We start from the raw sequence: 12,052 nt of genomic DNA on the forward strand, positions 1-12,052 counted from the left end.
CACACACGTGGCATCAACTGCACAGCCAACAGGCATCTCCACCCTGACTGTAGCCACCAACCAGGCAACACATAAATAAATCAAGTGTATTGTTAATAAGCCTCAGTTGCCAAGCCACAGGGTGCGTTTATTTGTCTCTGTTGTGAAGTAGCCTGTCTCATGCAGCGCTAAATGACTGTGCCTAAATGAGCCAACTGCCCGCTTGCTTAACAAGCTGTGATGACAGTGACCACACAATCAATGTTATTTGGTGAAGCATATGATCAGTATACTATAACTGAATATTTAGTTTGTGTAGGCTTATTATTAGCCTACATTAGGTAGAGGCAACACTTGCTGTGATTTATTTGCTACATGACAAAAAGAAAAAGTAGCTCTCTGCCTTGTTTTAGCCTAATGTCAGAAATCAGTCTTGATATTGTCGATCTTTTTAGTTTACCAATTGCAGCATGCGCAGAAGGGAAAGGATCAAGAGAGACAGAGAAAGGGAGCTACAGCAGGCCGCCCAGGGAAGCAGCTCTCTCCTCTCCTGGATTAAAAAAAAAAAAAATCTAAGGAGGATGAGGAGACAGATCATGATGATAAAGCAGGAGAGTGATAATGCTCACACAACTCACTCACTTTTCTAAAGGTCATTTGTTTCATTATGATACCATTTACAATGTTATGGTACAATGTTTAATTCACCCTTTGTGTGTTATTATTAAGATGTTAAAATAAATGCAGTTACAGAAAATGTGTTCCTGATTTTTTAATTTTTTAGAATCTCACACTATTATATTTAGGCAGCCAGTGGTTTTACATGCCACACAAGGTGCCCTTTTTTCCACTGAGCACCTGCCCCCAAAATGTCTGTGCATGCTGCTGGAGGAGCAAGTGGAGGAGGAACCTCAAACTTTTGCTGTGGGGAGGCTCTTTGATGGAAGAGCTACAGGAGATGATTCATGAGAAATCCTACAGCTGATGTTGTAATGGAAGTAAGATCATTGTTAGAGGAACCCCTCATCCAACCAGCAAAAGCAGAGACACTTTTTGCGGGGCGAGCATGAAAATGAAAAAGCATTTCTTTTTTTGCTTTGCTTTTTAATTTAGTCACAAAATGAGCACTGTTGAAGAAGAAAATGAAATTGCGTTTTGAAATATTGCTTTTTAATTGTATTTTTGAGTCAAATAGTGCAGCCATGACTTTGAAATGAAAAAGCATTTCTGCTAATGCTTTTGCATTTTCGAATTTGACATTTCAAATTGAATTTTGTTACCTTTTTGCTGGTGAATGTTTTGAAAATTAAATGTCAAATGTGATTTGCTTTTGCTTTTTCATTTAGTCACAGAATAAGCAGTGTTGAAGAAGAAAATGAAATTGCATTTTGGAATATTGCTTTTTAATTGTATTTTTGAGTCAAATAGTGCAGCCATGACTTTGAAATGAAAAAGCATTTCTGCTAATGCTTTTGAATTTGAGTTATGAGTCACATTCGCTTCCATAAAAATTAGGCAATTATAAGGCTTCCAATAAAAACACTGAATGCAAAAGAGTTCATCAATACACAAGTCATTCATATTTGCCTGGTCAGGCTAAAATATAAGGCTACAAATACTATTAAATTAGGAGCCATTTGGGACCCAAAAGAACCAGCTCTGCTTTGAAAGCCGTGCCAAAAGCTCTAAAAAAAAGCCGAATTTCCATCACTGCTGTCCTCCTCTCTGTCCTTCACCTCTCAACTGGTTCTTGAAGGCAGAGCTGCAATGCAATGCAGCAACTTCATTGGCTGAGTAGTGCCACGTGAGATGGCTGAACTCGTACGTAATTGGTCTGTGTGTTATGACCTGATATAAACCAATGATAAAAACTGGAAAGCTGCACAGGTAAAATAGAAGCGGTCCGTCAAATTTACAACCGTACAGACGGCATCTGGATCCGTCTCCAAACCGTGGTCCACCATTTAGTGACCCCTCTTCTCAGCCATACACCTTTCCCCCGGCCTATACAACTTCACCGCTTCGTAACACAGAGAAGGCGAAATTATGAACGGGAAAGTGAAAGTTATGTCAAAAACATACACTACTGGTCAAAAGGTTTGAGACACTTTCTCATTCAAATAAGTGAGAACCTTTCTCAAAACTTTTGACCAGTAGTGTACTGACACATATCTTTGAGCATTTTTAAGTGGTTATACGGAAATTCCGGACCTTCTCTAGTGGGTATACGATGTATACCTGAGTATCACGTAGACTACACCACTGGGTGTGAGAAAAGAGTCTAGATTTTAACATTTTGTATTGTCAGACTATTCACATGTTCATGTGCTATCTCAATAAGAGCCTAAAGGGACTTTGCCTTTGAACACTGTCGTAGTCAGACAATGCGAGTCACTTCTATTGTGACATTACCTGACCTACTGAGCTGCAATGTGAGTGGAGCTTTTACACAATGTACAAGTTCCATTCAATGGGAAATTATTGATAATGTCAACGTAATCTCAATATGATGGTGTCAAAGATTGCTTGTTTTGTCAAGGTGATTGGCATCTCAAAGATATGGACAAGTTGTTCTTCGATGTCAGTCTCACCTGTGTCATTATTCCACGTCAATAGACACAAAAGATCCTCACAACAATATTGTAGGGTTGGATGTGGTATAAGTCAATGGACTTTCACAAAGGAAACTAAGCTTGTGTCCTGTGTCAAACCCTTATTTTTTCAACTTGTTCTATTTTTCATTGTGACTTAGGTTTCATTTTTACTTATTGCTTGGGTTAGCCCCAAGACTACTTGTCTGAGTTTAGGCACCAAAGCAGAAGCAGGTGCTAAAAGGCAAAGCAACAGTGACGACACCAGCAGAAAACACTGCTTGACTGCGATGAAATGGCGTCTATTTCTGACATTTGTGGAATTTTACTGCATAGTCACACTACCCTGCATGTTGAAAAATGACGTGAAAAGGTACCCAAGTGCATTCAAATGTGACGCCGAGGGGCCCTGACCAAGCGTCCGTATGCGATGAGTTGGGAGTGAGACCAGATTTAAAAAGCAGTGTAAATCATTCATGGCTTGGATTGGTATACAATTATTTAATCATCGGTCTAAGCATTTTTGCAATCCCTACAGTTCTGCTTTGCATCTATGACTGCATTTTCTCCACAGCAAGAGGCTCATGAGTAGTGCAGCATTTCGACTGTCCATCATGCCAAAATGAACAAAACTTTATTTCTCAGATGGTGAAATAATTAAAAACTGACACAACTGAAACTTCACAAAATCACCTTATTTGAGAGATTTCCATGTTTCTGTGTTCAATAACATTATTGTTGTTATTTATAATGTATAATTCTAACACTTATAATACCGTTCAAAAGTTTGGGGTCGCCCAGGCAATTCCATGTTTTCCGTGAAAACTCACACTTTTATTCATGTGCTAACATAACTGCACAAGGGTTTTCTAATCATAAATTTGTCACGGCTTAGCTTATTCAGACCGAACAGAGAGCCACTACTACCAGAACCGGAGAAGTTGAAAAAGGATTTATTGTTCAGGGGTGGATATGGCTGGAGTATGAGGACCGGAATGCAGGGACGGGAATGCAGGCGGGGGAGGATGTGGCCGGGTGGATCTGGGGGCCGGGGATCGGCGGTCGTCCGGGGTCCGGGCGGGACCGGAGCGTCGCGGATCTCTGTGGGGGATCCCTGGCGGCCAGACGTCAAGGGCTTAGAGTTCGGTGGAGGAGAGGAGTTTGGAGAGGACGGACGTAGCACTCTGACGATCCGGGGGGGCCGAGGTGTCGGATTGGCCGAGCAGAGACGGCGTCTCGCCGGTGATGTTCCGGGAGGGGGCTCCGGGAGGCAGGGAGAGCCGGTTGGCTGCTGCGGCTTCAGCAGCCAGGAGGGAAGCGGGTTGGGGGCTCAAGGAAGGGGTCCAGGCGGAATGGGGGATCCAAGTGGGGAGGGGACCGGTGCCGAATGAAGTTTCGATGAAGTTTCCTTCTGCACCCGAGTCCACCAACGCCGCGACTGAACACTGGTGATCTCTCCACTCAAGGGTGGCTGTCACCCGGAGGTGAGTCGACGGGGAGGAAAGCATGGTTCGGCTCACCAGGACCCCCCGGTCACTGGTGAGCCGTGGATTTTCCCGGCTTGGCCGGGCAGGTGGCTGAATAGTGTCCCATCTCTCCGCAGTACAGACAGGCGTTCCGTTGTCGGCGCGCCGTCTTTTCTTCCTCAGAGAGGTGGGCCCGGCCAAGCTGCATGGGTTCCTCCCCCGACGGGGACTGGACTGGGGCAGAAGGCAAGGACCGGTTCTGAGCGACTGCGGGGCGAGGTGGGCTGATTCTGGGAGGGGGGCCGGTGGCGCCGGGATAGGGGGATCGAGGCTGGATTGGGAGGCGGGGCCGCTGGGTCGAGGAAGCCAGAGTTCTCCTTTCTCTCCGGCGCTCCCGGAGCCGGTTGTCCAGCCGGATCGTCAGGTCGATGAGCTCCTTCAGGGATCCCAACTCCTCCTTAGGGGCTAGTTCGTCCTTAAGCTCCTCATTTAAACCGTCCTGGAAATGGTAACGGAGGGCCGAATCATTCCAATCACATTCGGCCGCCAGGGTCCGAAACTCGACAGCGTAGTCTGTGACACTCCGTCCCCCCTGCTTAAGACTGCCCAGTCGCTTGGCTGCATTCTGTCCCTGGACCGGGTGGTCGAACACCTCCCTCATGGCGGTGGTGAACGCTGAATAGGAGTCGCAGACGGGGTTGTTATTCATCCAAACCGCCGATCCCCAGCGCCGCGCTGCTCCGGTGAGTAAACTCAGTGTGTAACAAATCTTTTGTTCATCTGTGCTGTAGGTGAGCGGTTGCATCGCAAACACTAAAGACGTCTGCATGAGGAATTCTTGGCAGGTTCCTTGATCTCCTGAATAACGTTCAGGGGTGGGGATATATGGTTCACGAGATGGAGGAGAAGACGGAGCAGCGGGCCGAAGTTCTGGAGGTGGGGGTGAAGGGATAACTGGGGGAGTCTGGGTTGTGGATAACTGGACCAGGGAGGTGGCTACTTGTGATATTTGGGTGGTTATATTACTCATCTGTGTATTCATGTGACGGGTGGTGTCGGCAAAATCTTGCAGGGCTTGACTATGCTGGTTCAGGAGGGATGGAGCAGAGGCTACTTGGGCCATTTGACTAGATAGGGCGGTGAGCTGAGCATTCATCTGCTGACTGGTATCCGTTAACTCACGGAGGGTCCGGTGATGTTGTCCCAGAAGATTTCCCTGAGTGGTAACGGCCTGCATGATGTCAGGTGGGGTTGGCAGGTCCAGTCCTGGTAGAGGGCTCTCTGGGTCCATATTTATGGCCAGATTGTTCTGTCACGGCTTAGCTTATTCAGACCGAACAGAGAGCCACTACTACCAGAACCGGAGAAGTTGAAAAAGGATTTATTGTTCAGGGGTGGATATGGCTGGAGTATGAGGACCGGGATGCAGGGACGGGAATGCAGGCGGGGGGAGGATGTGGCCGGGTGGATCTGGGGGCCGGGGATCGGCGGTCGTCCGGGGTCCGGGCGGGACCGGAGCGTCGCGGATCTCTGTGGGGGATCCCTGGCGGCCAGACGTCAAGGGCTTAGAGTTCGGTGGAGGAGAGGAGTTTGGAGAGGACGGACGTAGCACTCTGACGATCCGGGGGGGCCGAGGTGTCGGATTGGCCGAGCAGAGACGGCGTCTCGCCGGTGATGTTCCGGGAGGGGGCTCCGGGAGGCAGGGAGAGCCGGTTGGCTGCTGCGGCTTCAGCAGCCAGGAGGGAAGCGGGTTGGGGGCTCAAGGAAGGGGTCCAGGCGGAATGGGGGATCCAAGTGGGGAGGGGACCGGTGCCGAATGGCTCAGGGGGGTTCCAGTGAGGGTTCCAGGTGGGGAGGTCTCCGGGCAGCTGGGTCTGGAAGAGGGTAAGAGAGGTGCACGTTAGAAACGTCAAAAATTCTTAATGAACTTTCTGGAGGCTAGAAAGAGAACTGACAGCGAAGTCTATTTCAACAATCTGGCAGGGTGTGGAGTGTTGAGCCGGTACTTATTGTGAGGTGGGTAATCAGGGTGATTTCTTCCAGCTGCCCGGGACTCATGGAGGAGATTGATTACCTGAGTGGAGACGGCTGCGAAGCCGAACTCCACTCAGGTGTCGCGCTGAGGGAAAGCAGAGGAAGAGGGACGGATGGGAGACAGGAGACACATAGGGAGGGGGTTAGTTTGGGATGCCAGGTGGGGAGGGGTGAGGAGAGGGCCCTGACACAATTAGCCTTTTAACACCATCAGCTAACATAATGTACCATTACAACACAAGAGCGTTGGCTGGAAATAGACCCCTATGTAGATATTCCATTAAAAATCAGCCATTTCCAACTAGAATATTCATTTCCCACATTAACGTCTAGACTGTATTTCTGATTCATTCAATGTTATTTTCATTGGGGGAAAAAAAAACTACTTTTCTTTCAAAAATAAGGACATTTCTAAGTGACCCCAAACTTCTGAACGGTAGTGTAACTAGTTGTTAAATGTATAGTACTGTGACATGTACAATAATTTCCATTAAAATGAAATGGAGTATGAATTTAAAGTAGCATAACACCTGAATATTCAAACAAAGAATACATTGCAAAAGCATTTGTTGGAACATACAATACTTAAAATCATTATCATCATATGACACATTGATTGTGGAAACATTTTCAGTCACAAACAGCTTTTGATGCATAACTGATGAATAATTAAAAATGGATAAAGTGGATCACTGCCAATATTGATTGTAATGCATTATGCTTTTTGCACAGAGCAATACAATCTGCAATGCCAAGCATGTTACAATTAACTCTAACAAGAAAGGCAGTGGAAATCTATCATGCAGGCGCCTACATAATGTGTTTTTATGTGAAAGATCCCACTTTGACCTAAGAAGAATATGTGGTGAAATTAGACTCTATGGTTTGGCTCTGTCGAAAACCGGAGAAAAATCTGCAAACACCAGCCAACACTAATACTAAGGGAAGGTCATGGGGGCAACCGCAGTTTAGCCAATAAACTGTGTCATTTAATATAGGAAATGTAATGATTTATATATGAGAATTTACACCTACTGTATATTAGGCTGAAGAACCATGAGGTTGGATGGACTCCTATAACTTTAATGTGACCAGTGAAAACCAGCATTAACAAGTGTTATTAGTGGCTCTCTGAATATCTGGATGCTGTAGTGTTCCTGAAGTAGAGAAATGCATAATTAAAAGTTTTTGCTGTCCACAGTCCAGATGAACAAAGAGTCCATTAAAATACTGCCATAGGTAATGGATTTGTAAGTTTTTTTAATACTCTGGCAGTGATTCTAACTGTTCATTTGATTGAGGACCCAACTCATAAACCAAGTTTTTTTATTTAGTTTTTCTGTTTTTCTATTGGGCTGCACAGTGACATAGTGGTTAGCACTTTCACCTTGCAGCAAGAAGATCTCCGGTTCACGTCCCGGACTGGGATCTTTCTGCATGGAGTTTGCATGTTCTCCCTGTGCATGCGTGGGTTTTTCTGGGCACTCCGGCTTCCTCCCACAGTCCAAAAATATGCTGAGGTTAATTGATTATTCTAAAATTGCCTGTGAGTGTGATTGTTTGTCTATATATGTAGCCCTGCGACAGACTGGCGACCTGTCCAGGGTGTCCCCTGCCTTCGCCCGAGTCAGCTGGGATAGGCTCCAGCGCCCCCCACGACCCTAGTGAGGATAAAGCAGTGTATAGAGGATGGATGGATGGATGTTTTTCGATTGGTCTGTACCTCACAGTTTCAAGCTTTTTCGCCATTTTTCTGTTCCTTACTTTACTTTTTAGAGAAAAGAATCCTCCTCATGCAGAACTCTCCTCCCCCACCCAGTTAGCATTTATTAAAAAATCCTTACCTGGAAGTACTGGCGGACTCTGGCACCAAGACTTACATGGGAAAGCAATGCATGAATAAGAGATTCTGTCAGGTTTACACAAAGCTGCATAAATATCTGAAAAATGTTTCAGTAGCTGCCAGCGAACTGGAGAAGCACTTTGTCGCTGTGCCATGGCCCATGTTGTGCAAAGTCCAAACACTGTGGAATGAGGAGTCTAGTGCTGTCTGGGAGATAGAGACTGAGTGGAACCCATCACTATTACCTTGGCTGTTTGTGGTCGTCCCCTTGCCATATCCCTCACCCCACAAGCAGATGGTAGCGTTGCTAGTCTGCCAAGTTTACACTGACGAGAATCTGTGCATGTATGTGTGTGTGAGACACAAGTATCCATTGATGTATATGTGTACGTGACCGCACATAAAATTGTACATGCCACCAGCACAGTAGAGTTCATTCCTATCCATCTATTGCGGGGAAAAAAACTACTAAAAAATTCACCTTTATCTTCCACAACAGAGACTGTACTACATGTTACTGTTTGTTTCACTGATCACGTCAGAGAAAAAGACAGCGATGGGTCCTGACTGGATGACTGGATATATGTAAGTTTTCAATGCTGCAAAATGAGACAGCAGGCGAACGGTGGGAAGTGAATAATGCAGTCAAAGCAAGTCAGCAGACCACATTGCATGTCAGTGTGTGCTGCAGATGGAAGCTTGAATCTCTCACTGATGCCACCAGTTACACATACCAAACATCAGCAAGCTTTTCTACTGGGAATTCTTGTGTTTCTTAAACCCTTTCATGTTTGCCAGTTAATCATACTTGAGGAAATTGACAGTGACTAGCTACTGCGGCGTCAAATGGTAACTATGAGGTAAAACAACCAGACAGCTGAAAAATTAAACCATACATAGATTCAGCTCTTATGAGGATATGCATGTAACTACATTGTTGGCAAATGCTAAAACATGCTGTTGAAGTTAGAACAGAATGCATTGGAATTAAGCTGAGAGCTAAAGGAATGCTGAGTTAGCAGCAAGAGTAGTATAGCAGTTGTAGTATTTACATTATTTATCAAAAAGAAATAGTCTGACATTTTGGGAAATACACTTATTTTCTTTGGGGTGGAGCATTAATCAGTATTGGTACATGACTAGTATTACCTTGCAGCCTTGTGATGAAAAATTTGCCCCACCTCAACCATTCACTCACGTCTGTGTATAGTGTGGATAATCAAAGTCAGAGCTTTACTGAATTTACTGATTTTATCAACAGAAATGATATTAATAGGTTGCACCATAGAATAGCTGTTGAAAGACAGCAAACTGTCCCTTACCGCAGGCTGTCGTGCATGTCATCCATCTAATCATCCTTCAAGACTTTGAACCTCTGATGGATTTACTGTTTCTATGAATGGATCTCCATTCTGTGTAGTTACATGAGCCCTTATGAATTTACATGTAATATGCTGTCCGAATGTTTGCTTTGCCAAGCAGTCACAAGGGAGAAGAAAAGTGCTGAGAAAACAGAAGTCCTTAAAAACTTTCAAAAATGACCCCAAATCACAGAGATGCCAATTCGCAAATGATGACTATTATCACAGGACCTTTTTGTTTGGCAAAATATGGTAAGTAATTGGCAATATGCAAAGTAATTTACTTTGCATATTATAGACCTGACAAATTTGCAGGGATTAAAATCAGAAGACTTCAGTAATTACTACAAATTTTAGGGGTTCCTAGATAATCCTGTACCACTGGGGCTTTAGATGAGAACACTGATTTCACTCTTACAACTCTGGTACCTGTCTGGTTATAGCATGACTCCCGTTAGTGTTACATAATGTTGGTCATATTATATAATAAAAGCAGTCAAAGTTCAGCACTTTTAGGTGCCCACTCTTGCCTGCTTACACTCAACCCCTACGCTGCTCCGTGCAGGTTATGGTCACTAAGCAAACTTGTTGGGTTTGTGTCCACCCAAGCCCAATGACTAAAGGCTCAGGCACTCACCGGCAAGCTTTCCTCCAGGGCCAGGCTCCAAGGTGGGGCCCTGGCTTTCTATTTCAAATGAGGACAGAGAAGGCTCCTTCTTTTCTTCTTGTGTGGCCCCTTCCCGAGGACTAATTTTCCTCTGGCAACTCTACCAATGGGTTATAGTCCCTCACAAATATAGATCCTAGGATCAAAGGGGACTCATAAAATTGTCCAGTGTGAGAAGATGGGCAACTCTTTGGGAGGATAAAATAACGATTCTTCAGGAGAGTTTAGGGGCTGCTCCTTTGCATCTGAAAGGAGCCATGTGAGGTGGTTTCAAGCATCTGACTATGATGCCTCCTGGGTGCTTTCCCTTGTAGATTTTCATGCACCTCCAGCTGGAAAGAGACCCTGGGGTAGACCCTGAACTCGATGGATTATATTTGTCATCTGACCTGGGAACGCTTTAGAATCCCCCCGGAGAAAGTGAAAATTTTCCTGGAAGGAGGAACATTGGAAATGTAGCCTGCTGCCACCGCGACCAGGCTCTGGGGTAAACGAACAAAATTAGATGGATGGATGGTTTAGCATTTTTAATTAGAAGGAATCATTTGACTTTGTGATAAATGCATCTTTTTTCTTCTTGTTAAACCATGATGGTTCATATCTGTTCATCCAATGTAAAGCTACAGCCAAACAGCCGTTTAGCTTAGCCTAGCATAAAAACTGGAAACTGGAGGGAAACAGCTAGCTTGGCTGGTTCAGAACAGGAGGAATAAAATCAACATGGCCTGGTTTTAGAACCAGAGTAGGCTGATTTCATGTTTCCATTTCTTTACGCTAAGCTAAGCGTAAAAGGGAAAGCCACAAATAGGCCAGCTGTAGCTGTCACATGCACGTGTTGCTAAAAATACTGCAATATTTTATGCCTCAAATGTAGTGAAGTAGGGAGCAAATATTTTAGTAAAATACAACCCCGAGGGCATGTACTCAAATACAGTACTTGAGTGAATGTACATTCCACTGCTGATACCATGATATGTGAGCAATCACACTCAAGGAGAAGGAAGTGCTCAGACACCATCAAAGCGGGTTGATGTGGAGGAATATGTGTCCCATTGTTCCCAGTTGGAATGAGGTTTGGCACAATGCCGTGTAACTCCTCTGACCCAGCACTGTCATAAAATAGTGTTTACCATTCCTCGATGGTATTATTTCAGTGCAGACACACATGAGATGTCTCACAAGGCTTATGGAATAAAACAAGATGTTATAGCTTGTTGTATTCATTAAAGCCATGTAAAAGCTTTGTCTGTAACAACCCCAAGCCTCCCAAATTTCCCAAATACTCCCAGTCTCTGCTGCATTCCACTCAGGGTATAAAATATCCCTTTGTGGTTGCCTAACATTCACCCAGGAAGCTCAATCAGTAGCCAATTCTGGTTTACCCTCCTTTTTGTAATTAGGCCCCAGGCCTTGTGTGGGGTAAGCCTGTGCATTCTGGCTGAGAAGACATTCTGAGAGGGGATTTGCGGTTTGGGAAGGCCTGGGCTGGAAAGAACAACTGTCTGCTGGAGCCCAGGACTTGCCCCTTTCTGATCTGACACATGCGCTACACTGTTGACAGAGTTGCAGACAGGATGCAGCCTCAACATGTGCACGGTCGAGGCCTCTGCCAGAGAGCCTGGAGCTGAGAAGCCAAAGCTACAAGCAGAAAGGCCTGTAGAGGCCACAGGAATATCCTCTGGAAGAAGATCGCAACAGTCTGGAGCCTCCTGGTCAAGAGGCTTAGGAGTACAAGCACCGCCTGAAGCCAATAGTTTTAATTCCACGGGCAAAAAGCTCTTCATATTGTTAAAATTACCACATAGGCTTACTCGCATGTGCACACAAACTCAAGCTGACACAAAGGTATGCCTGCACATTGTCTGCACATTCATAATCACACTTTCATAACCACACATTCTCTCCCTCTTTCCCTCTCTCTCACACTCGCATGCTTTTCTCAGGGATGCTCTCTTGCCTTGAGAGGAAATTATTTCCCAGCATCGATGCCCTTGGAGAAAAAATTAAGCTTGCATTCATGCTGGTGCAATTGTGTAGAGGGAAAAATAAGACAGAATCAACAAAGAGACATTGTGCAATAAGCAGAAAAAATACCCCTTTGCCAAATGACC

The sequence above is a fragment of the Acanthochromis polyacanthus genome, chromosome 12 (assembly GCF_021347895.1).
Source record: "Acanthochromis polyacanthus isolate Apoly-LR-REF ecotype Palm Island chromosome 12, KAUST_Apoly_ChrSc, whole genome shotgun sequence".
Taxonomy (NCBI): domain Eukaryota; kingdom Metazoa; phylum Chordata; class Actinopteri; family Pomacentridae; genus Acanthochromis; species Acanthochromis polyacanthus.